Source organism: Mirounga angustirostris, unplaced genomic scaffold (assembly GCF_029215605.1).
Source record: "Mirounga angustirostris isolate CCGP_5_RB_7025 unplaced genomic scaffold, mMirAng1.0.hap1 SCAF_9, whole genome shotgun sequence".
In the NCBI taxonomy this organism is placed as follows: Eukaryota; Metazoa; Chordata; class Mammalia; order Carnivora; family Phocidae; genus Mirounga; species Mirounga angustirostris.
This window is the reverse complement of record NW_026991717.1, coordinates 45,810,532-45,830,357: the sequence shown is the minus strand read 5'-3', so window position 1 is coordinate 45,830,357 and position 19,826 is coordinate 45,810,532.

The window sequence follows — 19,826 nt, the reverse complement described above, 5'->3', positions numbered from 1 at the left end:
CATAGTTCATTTGAACTCCCTAATTTGTTTTCTCTTTCCATATACTGTAACTGGTATCATCAAATCACACTAACGTGTGGCTTCACTTATCCCCTGGCCTACTGCTGCACTCTACATCCCCCTGTACCTCAGTGAAAGAGGCATGGGAGGGTGGGTGGAAGAGAGGTAAGGGGCTCTCTCCATCCTCTGTATCATTTCCCTCCTCCTGCTTCTCTCTCTTCTCTCTCCTCTGTATAATACTTACTAGATTATTTTTTTTAAGATTTTATTTATTTATTTGAGAGAGAGCGTTGGGGGAGGGGGAGAGGGAGAAAGTTTTTTTTTTTTTTTTTAATTTTATGTTAGTCACCATTCATTACATCATTAGTTTTTGATGTAGGTCATGATCTCGGGGTCATGAGATTGAGTCCTGCATCAGGCTCCATGCTCAGCACAGAGTCTGTTTAAGGACCCCGAGATCATGACCTGGGCTAAAACCAAGAGTTGGACACTTAACCAACTGCACCACCCAGCGCCCCAACACTTAACTAGATTTTAGTCTTTATTTTTGACAAAAAATACATTCAGACTGCTTTTATTTTTTAATAAAAAGCTATGTTCAGACTAAAAGAAAAGCTATAAAATTCGTACAAAAAACCCCATATGTTTCATTCAGATTCCCTAAATGTTAAAATTTAGCCACTTTTGCTTTATCATTTTCTCTCTCTCCTTCACATTCCCCTAGACACAAACAGATATTTTCCCTGTATCATTTGAGAGTAGGTTACATACTCATACCTCCTTCTCCCTATCCCTTAAGACTTTATTGTGTATTTTGTACCAAATTCAGGAAATTTTACTTTGATACTATAGTTTTATCTAACATATAGTCCATATTTTAATTTTGTCAATTGTCCCATTTTATATATATTATATAGTGTTTCTTTATAGCATATTTTTATTTATAGCACATTTTCTATCCAGCATCTTTCCTATCCTGGTGTAGGATCATGTGCTGCATTTAGTTGTCAAATCTCTTTAGCCTGCTTTAATGAACACTTGTTCAGCCTTTGGCTTTGAAGAGATTTTTAATTTTTATTTTTTTAAATTTTAATTAATTAAAAGTGGGCTCCACACCCACTTTGGGGCTTGAACTCATGACCCTGTGATCAAGAGTCACACACTTAAAAAAAAGTCACACACTTTGCTGACTGAGCCAGGGCAGACACCCCAGCTTTGAAGAGATTTTTAAGGAACACAAGATGTTATTTTATAGAATGTTTTCTCAGTCTGGGGTTGCCTGATGTTTCCTCATCATTGGGTTCAAGTCTGGCTCAGACATTATATAAGAAAGTATGTGTCCTTCTCAGGGTGTGGCATCTGGAGGCACACAGTACCTGCCCCTCACTGGTGATAATTAATCTCCAAGTCAAGGTTTTGTCTAGTTTCTCCACTGTATTGTTAATATTTTACCCATTGCTATTAATAATCTGTAGGGGCACTGTAAGACCATGCAGATATCTTGTTTTTTAAACTTTACACTCTGTATTTAGAATCTGTTGGTGATCCCTGCATGAACCAATCTTTTACTGTGGTGGTTGCAAAATGATGATTTTCCAACTCTACCACCCCCTTCACATTTATCAATTAGTATTCAACTGCAAGAAAGGGCACTCCGTCCTCTTTCATTTGCTTGTCCGTCCTTCCTTCCTTCCTTCCTTCCTTCCTTCCTTCCTTCCTTCCTTCCTTCCTTCCTTCCATCCATCCATCCATCATCTATCAATCTTATTTATCAGTATGAACCCATGAATTCCTATCTTAATCAATTTGTTATAATCTATTACTGTTCTAATATATTTCAATACTCAGTTGTCTCAGATCAGTCCCTTCAAGCTGGCTCTTGTGTCCTTTAAACACTCTTCCATCATATTTTGGAGCACTTTCTTACTTTCTGGCATAGCAAGATATTTCAGTCTCATCTTGTACCTTCCTTAACCCAGCCCTGGAATCATTCACTTCTCCAAGGAGCCCTGATTTCTTTTAGGGGAGAATGCTATTTAGAAGCCAAAATGTAGGGACTAGATGTGCTCATTGTTCTTGGGGTATCATTGTTTCTAGGCTCTGTCAGTGGATTTGAGTAGGGGAAATGTATATATATAATGTTTGATTCATGGTTTCTAAAATTTATATATATTTATATTATATAATATATATGTTATTTTTTAAAAGATTTTATTTGAGAGAAAGAGAGTGAAAGCACAAGCGGGGAGGAGGGGCAGGAGAGAGAGAAGCAGACTCCCCGCTGAGCAGGGAGCCCGATGCAGGGCTTGATCCCAGGACCCCAGGATCATGACCTGAGCCAAAGGCAGATGCTTAACTGACTGAGCAACCCAGGTGCCCCTATAATATACATATATATAATTTTTTAGAAGCCATGAGTTCACTTTAATGAATTCAATTCCAATTTTATCCCAGGATTCCTTTCTTTTTTTTTTTTTTTTTTTTTAGATTTATTTATTTTTGAGAGAGAAATGGTGAGCAGGGAGAGGGGCAAGGGGGACAGGGGGAGAGAGAGAGAGAGGCAGACTCCCCACTGAGCCCATCTCACAACCCTGAGATCATGACCTGAGCTGAAATCAAGAGTCAGACGTGTAACTGACTGAGCCATCCAGGCACCCATACCCCACAGGGTTCTTTGTCTTTTCTTATTCTACATTTATATTTCCCAGAACCACAGTGAGAAACCTGGTTCCCAAGAACATCAACATATTTTTCATATTGCTCATGTCCTCAAACCTATAATTTGCATAAAATAATTTTACATTTGCATGCTTAACCACTGTAAAAAAGCAAACTTACTAAAAACAATTCAAGATTTGTTTACAGTTCTTTTGTCTTTAGCCTACAGGTACCTAGTCCAAGTGCTGCATTCAGTCACTTGGGTTAGTTCTTGTCACCACCACTTTCAGTGTGGCTATGTTAGTCTATTGAAATATATGGGGGTTTATTCATTTCTATTTGTGTTTAGTTTTATTCCCCTACCCCTTGCTATTTAATTTTATTTTTTGACATATGGAACATTATCATATTTCTAATAATCAAAACTGTCCAAAAAGATATACTCAGAGATGTGTCCCTTCCACATCATTTTCATCTTTATCCTCCACCTCATTCCTTTCTAACTTAACTACTTTAGTTTCTGGTTTGTCTTTTCTCTATTTCTAGGCAAAAAAGAAAAGGTAGATACATGTATATTATTTTCCTTACCTTTTTTGAACTGAAGTCTACCTGACGTATATTAGTTTCAAGTGTAAAATACCGTGATTCAACAAATAAGAACATTATAAAATGCTCACCGTAAGTGTAGTTACTGTTTGTCATAATACAGTCACTACAATATTATTGATTATATTCCCTATGCTGTACTTGTCATCCCCATGACTTATTTTGTAACTGGAAGTTGGCACCTTGTACTCCCCTTTACCTATTTCATCCATCCCCTAATGCTTACCTGTCTGGCAACTACCACTTTGTTCTCTACAATTATGAGTCTGTTTCTATTTTGTTTTTGTTTGTTTAGATTCCACATATAAATGAAATAATATGGTATTTGTTTCTCTTTTTCTGACTTAATTCACTTAGCATAATACCCTCTAGGTCCATCCATGTTGTTATGAATGGCAAGATTTCATTCTTTTCTATGGCTGAGTCATACTTCATTGTGTATATCACAACTTCTTTATTCATCTATTGATAGACACTTAAGTTGCTTCCATATCTTGGCACTGTAAATAATGCTGCAGTAAACATAAGGGTGCATATATCTTTTTGAATTAGTGTTTTTGTTTTCTTTGTAAATACCCAGAAGTGGAATTACTAGATCCTGTGGTCCTTCTATTTTTGTTTTTTTGAGGAAACTCTCTAATGTTTTTCAGAGTGGCTGCACCAATTTACATCCCCACCAACAGTGCCCAAGGGTTCCTTTTTCTCCACACTCTCACAAACACTTGTTATTTCTTGTTCTTTTGATTTTAGCCATTCTGAAATGTGTAAGGTGGTGGCTCATTGTGTTTTTGATTTGCATTTCCCTGGTGATTAGTGATGTTGAACATGTTTTCATGTGTCTGTTGGCCATCTGGATGTTGTCTTTGGCAAAATGTCTCTTCAACTCTTCTGCCCATATTTTACTTGGCTTGTTTGCTTGACATTGAGCTGTATAAGTATATGTGTGTGTGTGTGTGTGTGCATGCTATTACATATATATAGGCTATTAATCCCTTATCAGATTTATCATTTGCAAATATCTTCTCCCATCCAATAGGTTGCCTTTTCCTTTTGTATGGTTTCCTTTGCTGTGCAAAAGCTTTTTAGTTTGGTGTAGTCCTAATTGTTTGTTTCTCTTGCTTGAGGAGACCTATCCAGAAAAATGTTGCTAAGGCCAATGTCTATGAGTTTACTACCAAGTTTTTTTTTTTTTTTTAGTTTTGTGGCTTGAAGTCTTATACTTGGTCTTTAATCCATTTTGAGTTTATAGTGTAAGAAAGTGGTCCAGTTTCATTCTTTTGCATGTAGCTGTCCAGTTTCCCCAGTACCATATATTGAAGAGACAGTCTTTTTCCTCATTGTCTATTCTTGCCTCCTTTGTTATAGGTTAATTGGCCATGTAAGTGTGGATTTATTTCTGGGCTCTCATTTCTGTTCCATTAATCTATATGTCTGTTTTTGTGTCCATACCATAATGTTCTGATTAGTATAACTTTGTATTATAGTTTGAAATCTGGGATTGTGATACCTCTAGCTTTGTTCTTCTTTCTCATAATTACTTTGGCTATTCAGGGTCTTTTATGGTTACTTACAAATTTTAGGATTATTTGTTCTAGGTCTAGTATTTTAATAGGGATTACATTAAATCTGTAGATTGCTTTGGGTAGTATGGACATTTTAACAATATTCTTCCAATCCATGAGCATGGAATATCTTTTCATTTGTTTGTGTTGTCTTCAGTTTCTTTCATCAATGTCTTACAGTTTTCAGAGTATAGGTTTTTACCTCCTTAATTAAACTTACCCTAGATATTTTGTTCTTTTTCGTGCAGTTGTAAATAGAATCACTTTCTACATTTCTCTTTCTGCTATTTTGTTATTAGTGTACAGAAAAGCAACAGATTCCTATATATTTTGTATTCTGCAACTTTACTGAATTCACTTATTAGTTCTAACAGTTTTTTTGGTAGAGTCTTTAGGGTTTTCTATGGATAGTATCATGTTATTTGCAAACAGTGACAGTTTTACTTCTTACCATTTCAGATGCCTTTTATTTATTTTTCTTGTCTGATTGCTGTGGCTAGAACTTCCAGTACTATGTTGCATAACAGTGGTGAGAATGATATTCTTGGCTTGTTCCTGATCTTAGAGGAAAAGCATTCAAGTTTTCACCATTGAGTATGATATTAGCTGTGTGTTTGTTATATATGGGCTCTATTATATTGAAGAATATTCCTTCTATACCGACTTTTTTTTGAGAGTTTTAATCATGAATGGATGTTGAGTATTGTCATGCTTTTTCTGCATCTATTGAGATGATCAGATGATTTTTATCCTTCATTTTACTAATGTAGAGTTCATGTCAATTGATTTGAATGTATTGAAACATACTTGCATCCCTGGAATAAATCCCACTTGATCATGGTGAATGATCCTTTCAATGTATTTTTGAATTTGGTTTGCTAATATTTTGTTGAGGAATTTTGCATATATGTTCATTGGGGATATTGGTCTGTATTTTTTTTTTTTTTGTAGTATCTTTGTCTGGTTTTGGTATCAGGGTAATCCTGGCCTCAGAATTAATTTGGAAGCTCTCTTTCTCTCTGTAATAGTTTGAGGAGAGTAGGTATTGATTCTTTAAATATTGGGTAGGTTGTACCTGTGAAGCCATCTCGTCCTGGACTTTTGTTGTTGTTGTTGGGAGTTTTTTGATTACCAGTTCAAATTTATTACTAGTAATGAATTAGTCTGTTCAGATTTTCTATTTCTTCCTGATTCAGTCTAGAAGATTGTATGTTTCTAGGAATTTGCCCATTTCTTCTAGCTTATCCAATTTTGTTGGCATATAGGTTTTCATTGCAGTTTCTTATAGTCCTTTTTGTTTCTTTGGTGTTGGTTATAACCTCTTCTCTTTTGTTCCTGATTTTTTTTTTTATTTGAATCCTCTCTCTTTTTTTCTTGATTAGTTTGACTAAAGGTTTATCAATTTTGTGTATCCATTCAAAGAACCAGCTCTTGGCTTCATTGATCATTTCTAATTTTCTTAAGTCTCTATTGCATGTGATCTTTATTATTTCCTTCATTCTATGAATTTTGGGCTTTATTTGTTCTTTTTCTAGTTTCTTTAAGTGTAAGGCTAGATTGAGACTTTTACTGTTTCTTGAGGTAGGCCTGGATCTATAAATTTTCCCCTTAGAACTGCTTTTGCTGCATTCCAAAGATTTTGAAATGTAGTGTTTCCATTTTCATTTGTCTCCAGGTATTGTTTTTATTTCACCTTTCATTTCTTTGTTGACCCTTTCACTGTTTAGTAGCATGTTGTTTAGCCTACATGTATTTGTGTTTCTTCCAGTTCTTTTCTTTTAATCAATTTCTAGTTTCATACCATTCTCAGAAAAGATGATTGATATGGTGTCAGTTTTTTAAAATTTATTTAAACTTGTTTTGTGGCCTAATGTGATCTATGTTGGAAAATCTTCCATGTGTCCTTGAAAAGATTTTGTATTCTGCTGTTTTGGGATGTAATGTTCCAAATATAACTGTGAAGTCCATCTGGTCTAATGTGTCATTCAAAGCCACTGTTTATGGATTTTTCTGTCTGGATGATCTATCCATTGATGTAAATGGGGTGTTAAAGTCCCCTACTATTATTGCATTACTGTCAACTTCTCCATTTATGTCTTAATATTTACTTTATATATTTAGGTGCTCTTATGTGGGGTACATAGATATTTACAATTGCTATGTACTCTTGTTGAATTGGTCCCTTTATCATTATGTAATGCCCTTCTTTGTCACTTATACAGTCTTTGTTTTAAAGTCCATTATGTCTGATAGAAGTATTATTACCTCAGCTTTTTTCTTCTTCCATTTCTGTGGAGTATCTTTTCCTATCCCTCCAGTTTCCATTTGTATGTGTCTTTACGTCTGATATGAGTCTCTTGTAAGCAGCATATAGATAGGTTTTTTAAAAATTCATTCTGTCACCCTATATTTTTTTATTTGAGCAATTAGACTATATTTGAAGTAATTATTGGTAGTTATGTACTTATTGCCATTTTGTTGATTGTTTTCTGGCTGTTCTTGTAGTTCTTCTCTGTTTCTTCTTGCTCTCTTACCTTGTGATTGACTTTCTTTAGTGTTTTGCTTGGCTTTCTTTCTATTTTTTGTGCATCTATTATAAGTCTTTGGTTTGTGGTTGCCATGAGGTTCATATATAATATCCCATGTAAATGGCAGTTGATACTAAGTTGATGATCACTTAAGCTCAAACACATTCTAAAAGAACATTAACTCTCCACTCCATGTTTTATGTGTATGATGTCATATTTTATATCTTTTTATTTTGTACATCCTTTGAGTAAGGATTAGTAGATGTAATTGATTAAACTACTTTTATGTTTAACCTTCATACTAGCTTTCTAAATAATCTACTACTTTTACTGGGTGTTTGCTTTACTGATGTATTTTTTCCTTTCATGATTTTCTTCTAGTTATGGCCTTTTCTTTCCACTTTCCCTTTAACATTTCTTATAAGGCTGATTTAGTGGTGATAAACTCCTTTAATTTTTGTTTGGGAAACTCTTGATCTCTTACTCAATTCTGAATGATAATCTTGCTGGATAGAGTATTCTTGCTTTAGTTTTTTCTTTCAACACTTTGAATATGCCACTCTATTCTGGCCTGCAAAGTTTCTGCTGAAAAATCATTCTATAGCCTTATGAGGTTTTCCTTGTATATAACTGTTTGCTTTTCTCTTGCTGATTTTAAAGATTTAATCTTTATTTTTCTTGCCATTATATCTTGTTTTGGACTTTTTTGGAATTCATCTTGTTTGGCACTCTCTATACTTCCTGGACTTTGAGGTCTCTTTCCTTTCCCAAATTAGGAAAAGTTTTTAGCTATTATTTCTTCAAATAAGTTTTTTGCCCCCTCCTCTCTCTTCTTCTTCTTCTGGGACTCCTATTATGCTAATGTTAGCATGCTTGATGTCACAGAGGTCACTTATCCTATCTTCATTTTTTAATTTAATTTTTTAAAAGATTTTGTTTATTTGAGAGAGAAAGAGAATGAGAGAGAAAGCATGAGCAGGGAGATGGAGAAGCAGACTCCCTGCTGAGTAGGGAGCCCAACATGGGGCTCAATCCCAGGGCTCTGGGATCATGACCTGAGCCAAAAACAGATGCCCAACTGACTGAGCCACCCATGTGCCCCTTACCCTATCCTCATTTTTCAAAATTCTTTTTCCTTTTTGCTGTTCAGCTTGGTTGTTTTCCATTACCCTGTCTTCCAGCTCACTGATTCATTCTTCTGCATCCTCTAATCCTCTATGGATTCCTTCTAGTGTATTTTTCATTTCAGTCATTATATTCTTCAGTTCTGACTGGTAACTTTTTATATTTTCTGTCTTTGTTGAAATTCTCATTGAGTTCATTCACTCTTCTCTCAAGTCCAGTGAGTATCTTTGTCAGGTAGATTTCTTATCGCCATTTTGTTTAGCTCTTTTTCTGTAGTTTTATCTTATTTCACTTAGAAAGCACCCCTCTGTCTCCCCATTTTGTCTGATTCTCTTTATCTCTATGTATTAGATAATCTACATCTCTGGATCTTGAAAGTAGTAGCCTTATGTAGAAGGCACCCTGTGGTGGTCTGTAGGGAAATCTTCCCTGGTCACTAGAATCAGGCACTCTAGTCACATCCCCTTTGTGGGCTGCACTTCTGTTGTGCCTTCCTGTTACATGTGAACAACGACTGCTGCTAACACTCTTGTGGACAGGGCTCATCTCCTGTGTGGCTGGCTGGGAAGCCCTACTGCAGCCACTGCAGTTGTGCTGATGGATGGGCCTAGCCCTCAGCCTGGCTGTGTGCAATGACTGGTCACAATTCCTGCAGATGCACGGTGGGGAGGGCCTGTCTCAGGCCTGGCTGTGGCTACTGTGGGAACACTGGTCGTGGGGTTAGCTTCCCACCTCCCTAGGGCAGGGGTTGCTTTGGAGGGGTACAAGTCCTGGCCAGGGCTGCACAGTGGGTCTTGTGGGGCAGTAGTCACTTTGGGGGGATGCCAGTCCCAAATGAGGTTACCCGCCAGGTATGGCAGGATGGGAACCTGCCAAGGTGGGGAGATTGTAGAGGGTGGGTTTGCAGGGGAATGCTGGGATAGGGAAAGCAGTGCTAGAAAGGTAGATGGGGAGTGTCAGAAGTATCTTCTACAAGCATCTGGCTCTCTAGGCCGAAGGAGGCCAAGAAAAATAGCACTTGTCAGCACTCTATTCCTGGAGAAATCCTCTGTAGATCCTTGCCCCTCTGGCACACATCCTGAAGTTATCAATAAATCTCCTTGTATGACCCTGGTGCTTTTCAAACTGCTACTTCTGTGCTGGGTCTCCTGCCATGTGATACAGTGTGCTGGCTCTTTAAGAGCAGGGACTCAGTTTCCCATGGCCCTCTGCTGTCCTGGAGTTAAGCTCCACTGATTTTAAATGTCAGGCACAGAGTGTGTATGGGGTGCCCAGGGTGGGGCTTGCTCCTCTTGCTCCTCTTTGGTTGTGATATCCCTCTTATTTGTTAGTAGCCATACATGTGGTTTGGTTTCCCTCCTACATTTTCTGACATGGCCTTCTCTTTATGACTTTAGCTGTGGAAGACTTGTTCTGCCTGCCTTCAGGTCATTTTCAGAGTGAGTCATAATACATGTAGGTGTTGCCTCAAATTAATGGAAATAAAGATACTCACTGTGTGAGAAGTGATGCAGTCAGCATCCTCCTACTCTGCCATCTTTTCTCTGTCCTCAAGTTCTTATTTTCCTCCTCTCTTACAAAGAAGAGGTAGTGTGTTTTTTTCACTTGACTATATATCCTGGAATTCATTCCATCTCAGTTCAGGGAGGTCTTCCTCCTTCCTTATGAAGGCTACAGAGTATCTATTTTGTTGCTATACCATAGTACAAACCTCTCCTGTTTGGCCACTTTTTAGAAGTATGTTGCTTTATAAATGATGCTGCACTGAATAAACTTACACACTTTTTGGAATTGTTGAGTATATAATTTCAGTGCAAATTCCTACTAGAATTGCTGGATCAAAGGATAAATGTATATCTAGTTTTATTAGATATCACCAAATTTCTCTATAGGGGTTATGCCATTTTGCAGTCCGACTGGAAGTGTTTGAGAGGGCCCTTTTGCTCATGCCTCATTGATAAATGTATTAAGGTTTGGAATTATTAATTAGCATTGTTTCTATCAGTGAAGTCAAATATATTTTCACATAATTAAGGGCCATTTTTATATCTTTTTATGATTTTTTATTTATCTTTAAAGATTTTATTTATTCAGAGAGAGAAAGAGAACACGTGTGAGTGGGAGGAGGGGAAGAGGAAGAGGGAGAAAACATCTCAATCAGACTCTGTGCTGAGAATGATGAGGAGCTTGATCTCATGACCTAAGCTGAAATCAAGAGTCAGATGCTTAACCGACTGAGCCACCCAGGTGCCCCTATCTTTTTATGAATTTTCTATTCATGTCTTTTTTATATTTCCTATAGAATCTTGGTCCTTCTTTCCTCTCTTTAAAGAACAATTTGTATATTATTCATATTAATCCTTTGGTTGTGACATATGTTGCAAATATTTTCTTTCAATGTCACTTATGTTTTTGCTTTGCTTTTGGTCTAATTTTCCTATGCAATGCTTTTTATACATATGTAGTTAAATGCATCCATCTTTTATGGCATCTGGAATTTGGGTCTTTATTAGAAAGTTTTTTCTAGGGTGGCTGGGTGGCTCAGATGGTTGAGCGTCTGCCTTCGGCTCAGGTCATGATCCCAGGGTCCTGGGATCGAGTCCCGCATTGGGCTCTCTGCTCCTTGGGAGCCTGCTTCTCCCTCTGCCTCTCTCTCTCTCTGTCTCTCATGAATAAATAAATAAAATCTTTAAAAAAAAGAAAAAAAAAAAAAGAAAGTTTTTTCTATGCCCAGGATATATAGGACTTCAACCATATTGTCTTCTACCATTGTATAGTTTTATTACAAGTAGATCTCATATTTTAAAAATATTTTTACTGAGGTATAATTTATATACAGCAAACTGCTCAGTTCCTAAGTTATCATTCTATCAGCTTTGATGAATGTATATCAATGCACAGAACATTTCCATCACCCTCTCTCTCTTCAAAAATGTTAGACTTGCTTTGTGATCTGAAGTCTCTTCCTGCCTCCTCTGCCCTCTCCCCTCTACAGGTATTTTCCCCAGTAAAGCTCTTGTATGTCTAATTTTGTTTCTGTTTTTTTTTTTTTTTTTTTTTGAGGACTCAGGTGGTAACAGAAGTGGAGTGTGGAAACAGTGGTGGCCAGTGACCCATGGTGGGACTTCGTACTTCTATCCCCTCAACTCTGGGTTCTGCAGGGCTGGAGGTCCTGTTCCCAATGGGGCTGTACTCTTGCCAGGGCAGAAAGCCTGTAATCTATATCTGTCACCAGGACACTTTGAACTGCTTACATCCAAGGACAATAGGTGAGAAGAGGAGTCTTTGTCTTGGCAGGAGTATTGACCCTAATTATCAGAAGGTCTCAGAGCTGCATTCATAAAATACGGGCAGGGGGGAATATGTGTGGATACCCTTGGTACACTTTTGTCTCATTGTAACTGAACCAATATGTGCAGCAATCAGAAGGGTCTGATTACCAAGGGCATAGGCCCTCAGAAGTGAAGGTTTAGATCAAACCACCAATAAGTTGACCCAAGACTATGAGGTGAGAGATGAGGGTGAAGGAAATGTAGAGTGGACTATAGATGAGGGACAAGGTGAGTACCAGGTCTATCCTGCATCAAATGGTAATTCATCCCACCAGTCTTCCTCTTCTATTTCCCCTCAGGAAGAGAGGCCCACGGGAAACTTGCGAGGCTGTTCCCTGAACAAGTTTAAGAAGTGGTTACGTATTGGCTGTGGAGTGCCCCACTCATGTCACCTTTTAAGAGAACCTGCAAGGAGCATGTGTGACTGACAACCTTGTGAATGGTGAGGCTATACTTGCCCATGGCTGCTCCCAGCCAACATGAGCAGAGAATGAGGCCTGCCCATTCCTGCCTGGCGCAGGACTCCTCTAGTAGGCAACTTAGACTTGGGGACTTGGTGCCATCATGGCCAGAAGGTTTTTGGGAACTGCGCTGTGGACCGGTGCTCTTCCTACATAACCCTTCCTTCCCTCTCCCCACTGACAAGTGATGGACCTAAATTGCCATCTGAAAACACCCATCTACTTCTGGTCACTTGGCCTTTATCCTTCACAGGCACTTTTTCCAGTAATTGCCTTGCATGCTCAATCCCAATTTTAGTGTCTGCAGCTCAGAGGCCCTGAACTGGCATTTTGAGGTTGCTGGAATTGAGCACCTGCTTCTCCTCTGATTTAAAATTGCCCCTCCCATAGGGCCTGGAGGCAATGTCCTTTTTTACTCTGACTTTCTTTCCTAAGCATAATGCCCCTCTCTCCAACTTCCATGAGGATAATTATCCTCCTTCCACAGGCTCTTCAATGATTCAGACTCCCGACCAATCCTTAACACCAGTCCTCCAGACAAGCCCAGATGGGTCAGCATCCCAGATTAAACACAGTGCAAGCTCACAGGCCCCAAATAAAGAAGCCATGTTGCACCATTCATGGAAACCTTTGCTCATAGGGCTCAGTTACTGAGCAGAAGGCTCCCACTCTTACAGAATTTGCAGAAAAGCTCAGAAAAGCTGCTGTTTCCTAGAAATTAGGGCTCCTACATTATTCTTTCAGGAATCAGTGCAATTATGCCAAGTTAGGGATCTACCCCAGGCTGGTATACTTTGAATTACAAAGGGCTTATATTCTTGAACAGCTATATAGTACCATACACATACATACTTATACACATACACACACTTATATATATACATAAATATGCATGTAATTGTGATGCACATAATTCATGTGTGTATAATTTACATAATTGTATAGAAAATACCCCATACACAATATAGAATGACATCTTTGTACCTATTTTACAAACACCCCCTTTCTTTTGTTCTCTTCATATTCTGACAGAACAGTAACAGAAACTTTTAAAAGGGCAATAATATGGTCTAACTACCCAATCTGTACCTAGAGTGATAAAATTATCTGCTTTCAACACTCCTCCCAAACACATCCTCAGAAAATATAGAGAAGATATTGGAATAAAAATGTAGCCACATTTTTGTGTTGCAAATTTGAAAACTTTGACTTTCAAATTTGCAAGACTTAGGGCATTATCTAATCAAATTATGCCCCTTTTGGAAAGCAGGGAACAAAGAGAAAGAACTAAAGCTACTTTGTGTAGTATGGCTATTGGCTATATTGTGAGAGGGAGGCACCTTGGAAAGCTTGAGACAATTGGGAGACACGTTCTCTCCCTCCTTTGAGATTTATACTATATTGTCTCAGAACTATCCTTTCTCCATGTGTTCTGTGCTAGACTGTTGAGGGAAGAGCGTGGAGTGTCTGAAAATTACAACTGCAGGGTCTACCCTGAAGGGTTGGGGGTGAAAGATGGGGGTCACTGAATATCCTGCTGAATCACAAACCCCAGCAGTCCTCACACACTCCGAGGTATTCTAGATGCAGACTGTGGAAAATGTACAGCAAGCAGAGGGCAGGGGAAACTGGAGTAAGATCAATCCCTACAAGTAGAAGACTTTGGTGTTTTGGATGGAAGGCAGAGGGGATATGAGGTGAACGGGAAATCTAAATTAGGAGTTGGGGGTGGCCTTTGTGAGGAATTTAATTTTCTGGACATAGTTTTACCCCTCTACATTGAATTTCCTTGAGTTTCTTCCAAATATTTCAGTATAGTCTGACCCACCTGGACAATTTTGTAGGGTGGTTTCTTGGTGGACGACAAGGTGAAACTTCCCTTGGTGCCTGAGGAAAAGGCATGCATCTTCTCATAGAAGTGGGGCCCCAGGTCGTGGCTAGTGGGTCAGGGATGCCCCACCCCCGGCACCCGCCCCCTCCTGCTCCAGCACAGTTGAGAACTATTCATAGGGGGACCGGTCATGAGAGAGACCAGATAGAAGCTCTGACTTTCTGATATTTACCAGGAAACAAGAGAACCCAGTCTGGAGGCCATTACTGATGGTTTCTCACAGGGTGAGAAACCTTCCCCGCCACCCCCCACCGCCCCCCACGAGCCTATGTGAGGAAAAGAATGGAGATATTGACTAGAGTCCTCTGCACAGTTTCCATACGACAAAAGGTAGGTCTGCCTGTGCTGTGTTTTGCTGTGGGACAAAAAGACCACAGACTCAGAATGTTATAGTATTCTGAGACGACTTATGAGAACTGTCTCGCGGGAAGTTTGGAGAGCAGTGACCGGGTAGTGGGGCAGCCCCCACAGACCAGTCTCTCATCACATCAGAATGATAGAACTTACTTTCGCGATGATTATGACCTCAGATCCCTTCGGAGTGTCACCTTGTATCCACAGAGGACAAATAGCAAACAGACTTTGTGCTACACCATAAGGAAAAGGTGGCCCCTGTAATTCTAAGTTAGCAAACTTAAAGGGGCTCTTTGAAAAACCAGTTAACATGCATTTGAAAAAGATTCCACTGTTAGTAAGTCACTAAGGATCCGTTATGTTTCTAAAAGTTTATCTCACTTTCTCCAGCCACTCGTGACTCTTATCTGCTCAGACTTCTGTGTTATTTTAGAGGGGTGGATTTTTTCCTCTCAGGGAGCGAACTCTTTCTATAGTTCCTAGACAAGCATAAGTACAAGTGGCAGGGAAGCAATGAGGAATTGTCTCTATTAATTTGAGGATATTTATGAAAAATAATAGAATGTACATTATCTAGTATCAAGCAGCAGATTAAAGGCAGAAACATGTTGCCTCCTTTGCACATGTGGAAGCTGTCAAGAACTATCTGTGGTACTGAATTGGGAAACTGATCAAAATTTTAAGTAGAAAGAAGCTGGTGGCGTAAGATTTTCTTCTGGCAGTGTTAACAACGTTTTATTTTTTATTTGACCAATATGACTTAAATGCACACTGGATGCAAGGGGCCGGGCTGGGTCTGGCTGGAATATTTTGAAACAGATGGGGGTCAACCATTCTTTTCACACAAGATGTATTAACCGTTGTACTTTTAAAAATCCTAGCTCGTCAATTCTAAGATACACATGTGTTCCCAGTTCAAGATCCCTTACCTCAACAGCATCCGTTGATTGCTGTTGGCCCGGGGCAATCCTGCTGTTGTCATCATGTCAATTATGTGCAGGTGAACATGGCCATGGCTCTTAAAATCATCTCTTCAACAGAGTTAGGTGCATTGTTGGAATGATACATGTGAGTTTCATAAATTTACCATTTTAACCACTTTTTTTTCCCATTTTAGCCACTTTTAAGTGTATAGGTCAGTGCATTAGGTACATTTGCACTGTTCTAGAACCCTCACCACCATCCACCTCCAGAACTTTATCATTCCAAACTGAAACTCTATCCATTCAACACTAACTCCCCATTCGCCCCTCCCTCCAGCCCTGGTAACCACTGTCTACTTCCTTGCTGAATTTTGACTAATCTAGGTAACTCATATAAGTGGATTCATACACTGTTTATCCTTTTGTGACTGGCTTCTTTCACTTAGCATAGTGTCCTCAAGGTTCATCCATGTTGTAACACGTATCAGATCCCCCCCCTTTACAGGCTGAATAAAATGTCATTGCATGTATATGCCATGTTTGGTTTATCCATTCATCCATCAGTGATTTAAAATGCTTTTTAAAAAGCAGCTTGATGGGCACCTGGGTGGCTCAGATGGTTAAGCGTCTGCCTTCGGCTCAGGTCATGATCCTAGGGTCCTGGGATCGAGTCCCGCATCGGGCTCTCTGCTCCTTGGGAGCCTGCTTCTCCCTCTGCCTCTCTCTCTCTCATGAATAAATAAATAAATAAAAATCTTAAAAAAAAAAACAAGTCTAAAAAAATAAAATAAAAAGCAGCTTGACTGAGATCTAATAGACATACAGTAAACAAAACATATTTCAAGTATACTCTTTCTTCTCTTCTACACACACACACACACATCCATAAAGCCATCACCGCTATATGGCATTACAAGAAAGTACAAGGGCATAGATTACATATTAGAGAAACAAATGTTTATTGTTGGAGGAATGACCAAAATCTTACATTTTCTTGCAAGGCACCAACAAAGTATTTTATGAGAGATTAGAAAGAGGGTTAGCTCTGAGGCCATAAAAACTTCACTGCTACTTTCCCAGGCCAAGCACTGCACCTGAAAGCAGGAAGAATTGCCAGATTCTTCAGAACAGATTTCAAAGCAGTGACCTAGGTGACTTGATGAACTATCATTAAGGAGTTGGTCAATCATCTGTTAGGATCTGCTCAATTTCCAGAGACAAGTGATTCAGTTGAGCCTGAAACAAAACTACAAATGTATCCCACTATGAAATATCCATTAAACCCCAGGGTTCTTCAGCCTCAAACTTACACTGTCAGTGTTAACAGTTTCAGAGAGAGCAAGATTCTGAGCACAGGTTGTAGGTTATTTGAGCCTAAATAAGTCTGAAGGAGTTCTTTAAGCATAAAGTAAACATTCTAAATGACCAGAAAGCTCTGTATTTGGCTTTAATGGCAGGCTTTGTTCTTCCTTGGTGGCTCATCAAATAATGATATATCCTATGATCAACAGCATCTTCGATTCGAAGAAATGTGGTATTAGGAAAAGACATGAAAGGCAGTCTCAAGCTTCTAAGTGAGACATTTCTGGTTGTCCTCTCCTTCTTGAGAGGCATTTGTCTCCTTCACTCTAGGTCTCAGGAGACCACAGCCAGAACCAACACGGGATGATGGGATTGCACCTGGTCGGAAGGTCCACCTGGTCAATCACACCTAGACAGTCCTATTTACATATTACTACTAGTCCAAGCTGATCCATTTAAATACATTTAAAAGATCACTTCAGACTTCACTTAAATTTCCCTTTGTCTTAATCCCTTCCCTTTCATGGGACTTTCTTGCCTGCCTTATCTAGGCAGAGGAAAACCCTGATTCACCAGAAATGATCAGGGTGCTTGTGGCAAAGACTTCTGTATTTATTTTGCACCAGTGCATATCAGCATTGTCTGAGAAATGGCTTTGGAATGTTCTGTGGTTTTTCTCTTGAAGTGAGAGGAGCAAGGTTAAACACACAGCCTTTCATGCCTTTCAACTACTGTGTTAGAGAGCTCAGTCTCTCTCCCACTCTCATAAATGTTTATTGCCTCCCTGCTCATTGCTGGGTTTTACACACACAGCTTGAGAAAGAAGGTAGATGTGCAGCTTCATTTAACTCCTCTCCGTTCTGCAGTAGCTGTGCTATGGAGTGTTAAGTAGCAAATTGCCTGTAGAAAGTTTGTCTAGATAAGATCAGTTCAGTGAAGGAAAAGGTAATAAATAATTGAACTGATCAGATACTAAGTTTTGAAACTAATCAACATTGCATTTTATTGATTGAGCTACTATGACCGTGAAGACCTTGGGCCTTGTTAATATTCAAAACTCTATGAAGTGGTCCTGTTTTACCCTGCCCTCCGTCTCCTCCCCGACAACCCCACTCTGGAGACCGGAAACTGGGCCTTGGAGGAGTTAAGCAACTTGCTCAGGATCTCAAAGCTGTAAAGTCGGGGTGGGGTGGTGGTAGTGGTTTTATTGTGATACAGTTGACGTATATTAGTTTCAGGTGTACAACATGACGATTGAAATGTGTATATATTATGAAATTATCACCACGATAAGCCTAGTAAACTTCTGTCCCCTCACATAGTTACAAATTTTTTCCTCCAGTGGTAAGAACTTTTAAGAACGCCTCTCTTGGCAACTTTCAAATACACAATACAATGTTATTAACTACAGTTCCCATGCTCTACATTTCTATCCCCAGGACTTATAACTGGAAGTTTGTACCTGTTGACCACCTTCACCCATTTCTCCCACCCCATACATCTTGCCCCTGGCAACCACCAATCTATTCTTTGTATCCATGAGTTCAGTTGTGGTGTTTTGTTTTGTTTAAATTCCACACATAAGGGAGATCATACAGTATTTGTCTTTCTTTGGCTTATTTCACTTAACATAAAGCCCTCAGGTTCCAACCATATTTTTACAAATGGCAAGATTTTCTTCTTTTTCATGGCCGAATGATCTTACATTGTAGATATATACCACATTTGTTTTCTTTTTAAAATTGAAGTATAGGTGACATCCAATGTTAATTTCAGGTGTATGACATAGTGATTTGACAATTCTGCATATTTCACGATGTTCACCATGATAAGTGTAGGTACCACCTGTCCATATACAAAGTTATTATAGTATTATTAATTGTATTCCCCATGCTGTACTTTATAACCCTGTGACTGATTTATTTTATAACTGGAACTTTGTGCCTCTTAATCCCCTTCACCTATTTTATTTATTTATTTATTTATTTATTTATTTATTTATTTATTTGACAGAGAGAGACACAGCAAGAGAGGGAACACAAGCAGGGGGAGTGGGAGAGGGAGAAGCAGGCTTCCCGCAGAGCAGGGAGCCCGATGTGGGACTTGATCCCAGGACCCTGGGATCATGACCTGAGCCAAAGGCAGTTGCTCAACCGACTGAGCCACCCAGGCGCCCTCCCCTTCACCTATTTTGCCCATCCCCATATCTCCCTCCCTTCTGGAAACCACCAGTTTGTTCTCTGTATTTATGACTGTTTTTGTTTGTGTGTGTGTGTTTGTTTTTTAGGTTCCACATAAAAGTGAAATCATATGGTATTTGTCTTTTTCTGTCTAATTTCACTTAGTATAATACCCTCTAGTCCATTCACGTTGCCACAAATGGCAAGAGCTCATTCTTTTTATGGCTGAGTAACAGTCCATTGTGTGTATATACACCACATCTTCCTCATTCGTTCATCTACTGATGGACATTTAGGTTTGCTTCCATATCTTGGCTATTGTAATTAATGCTGCAGTAAACATAGAGATACATATGTATTTTTGAATTAGTGTTTGTGTTTTCTTTGGGTAAATACCCAGAAGTGGAATTACTATTTTGATTTTTTGAGGAACCTCCATACTGTTTTCTAAAGATTTTTTTTTTTTTTATCTGAGAGAGAGAATGGGAGACAGAGAGCATGAGAGGGGGAGGATCAGAGGGAGAAGCAGACTCCCCGCTGAGCAGGAAGCCCGATGTGGGACTCGATCCCGGGACTCCAGGATCATGACCCGAGCCAAAGGCAGTTGCTTAACCAACTGAGCCACCCAGGCGCCCCCTTTTTTTTTTTTTTTTTAAGATTTTTTTTTTTTTTTTAATCTGAGAGAGAGAATGGGAGACAGAGAGCATGAGAGGGGGAGGATCAGAGGGAGAAGCAGACTCCCCGGGAACCTCCATACTGTTTTCAAGAGTGGCTACACTGATTTACATTCCCATCAACAGGCATGAAAGTTTCCTTTTCCCCACATCCTTGTCAGCACTTATTTCTTAACTCTTTGATATTAGCCATTTTAACCAGGTAATTGTTAGGTGATACCTCATTGTGG